This window comes from Mus caroli, chromosome 13, assembly GCF_900094665.2.
Source record: "Mus caroli chromosome 13, CAROLI_EIJ_v1.1, whole genome shotgun sequence".
Taxonomy (NCBI): Eukaryota; Metazoa; Chordata; class Mammalia; order Rodentia; family Muridae; genus Mus; species Mus caroli.
In genome coordinates, this window is record NC_034582.1 from 90,641,064 (window position 1) to 90,643,309 (window position 2,246).

The window sequence follows — 2,246 nt, forward strand, 5'->3', positions numbered from 1 at the left end:
GAAGAAGAAGAAGAAGAAGAAGAGAAGAAGGAGGAGGAGGAGGAAGAGGAGGAGGAGGAGCCGGCTTTCATAGATGGAGATGGAGAAAAAGGGGAGAAGAGAATGAGAGAGAGAGGGTAAGTGGTAAGGAACAGGAGCAAGAGAACGAGAGTGATGGGGGGCAAGCAGCCCCTTTTATAGTGAGTCAGGCACCTGTTGCCAGGTAACTGTGGAGCGGAGCCTAGATGAAAACCCAACTGGATAACTTGGAGGCCAGGTCTACATTGATATGTAAAATATGCACCTCATTCCCTTGCCCTAACCAAACACTCTGATTTAAAACATTGTAAGTTTATCTCAGGGCTGGAGAGGTGGCTAAGTGGTTAAGAGCACTGACTGCTTTTCTGAAGGTCCTGAGTTCAAATCCCAGCAACCACATGGTGGCTCATGACCATCTGTAATGAGATCTGATTCCCTTTTCTGGTGTATCTGAAGACAGCTGCAGTGTACTTGGATACATTTTTTTTTTTAAGTTAATCACAAAGCTCAAAAATACATTTTAAAACTTTTCCTCTTGGGCTGGAAAGATGGCTCCATGGTTAAGGGATCCTGAGTTCAATTCCCAGCAACTACATGGTGGCTCACAACCATCTGTAATGGGATCTGATGCCCTCTTCTGTTGTGTTTGAGGACAGCTACAGTGTACTCATATACATAAAATAAATAAATAATTCTTCCCAGCACTCGGGAGGCAGGGGCAGGCGGATTTCTGAGTTCGAGGCCAGCCTGGGCTACAGAGTGAGTGCCAGGACAGCCAGGGCTATAAAGAGAAACCCTGTCTGGAAAAACCAAAAAAAAAATAATTCTTTAAAAAAAAAAAAAACAAGCTTTTCCTCTTAACAACCATTTCACATCAGTGTGAATTGCAGAGTTTTGTTCATCGAATCCAAATCATTGCATAGTTGCAAAAATAGTTGAAAAGGCCCACAGGGCATTTGGAAAATTCCACTAGACTCCAGAGCATAAAGACCCTCCCTTCCTGGAAGGGAGAAGAGGTCGAAGGTAGGCACCCCTCCCTTGCTGGATTACATTCCTCAGAAAAACCGCAGGGCAGACCAACTGTTGGCCATCTACAGACAAGGGAAGTCCTTGCCACCTCATCCCCTAAGGACCAATCAATTTAAAAGTCACACTGTTTTGCCAATCACATTGTGCCTAGTGGCTGTTGCGCTATTATACCCCTGAAAACTGTATAAAAACTGGCCCAAGGTCGCTGCCTCTCCTTCAAGTGTAGGATGACTCCAGAGCTCTGGAACAATAAATTCCTCTTGCAGACATGTCTAAGATCCTTGTCCCTCTTGAACCACACTTCCTTCAGGGTCTTCTCTGCCATCTGCCACACTTGCGTGATATTGTCTTCTGATACAGAACAAGTCACCCAAGGTTCACTGGGATTCCAGGATAAGTCAGATATCTTAGCAGGGTGACCACCATGAATAAGCAACAACTCTGGTGGGCCATCCTCTGCATCTTCTGGGGACTGCTCTTCTCCAGGTTTACTTAGATTACCAGACATTCAGCCTACGATCAGTACCACTGGAAGCTAAGATCGTCTCATTGTGGTCACATCTGGAAGACCAAATCATAAAGAAAAGGAGAGTTCTTCTATATTTTGTACTCCTTGTATGTTCTTCGACCACGTTGTCAAAGGCTACTTCCTTGTCAGCCATGGCGGCAGGCAACCCAGGAGAGATTGGGGGGATCCTAGGGTCATGTGTTGCAGGAGGGACGGGGAGGATACAAGCCAGGCCTGTACACTCTTAGCCCCAGATGGTCCCACAACCTGGACAGCAGTGAAACAACCAGATGTTCCCAGACTTGGTCAACATTTCAGCTTTTTGCCCTCCCCCCATAAGGATGACCCAACATCCGCAGGAAGAAGTCATAGACAATTTCATCATCCCTTATTCATTTATTATCAACAAAAGGCTGTGATGTTTGGTTTCAGACCCAAGAACAATAGACTATTTACATACCAAAGCAGACTTAGCCTCTAGGTTCTCCCATCATCCCTCAGTCCCTACCTGGTATACCCTGCCCCCAACCATGAACTTTTCAGCCCAGGGGCTGGCCTGGGCTTCCTCCAGAGGCTCTTCCCTATATAATCCAGACATTTTGTTCTCTCTCCCTTCCCCTCCTTTCTCTTTCTCTCTGCATACACTCTTTCTTTCTTTCTTTCTCTCTCTCTCTCTCTCTCTCTCTCTCTC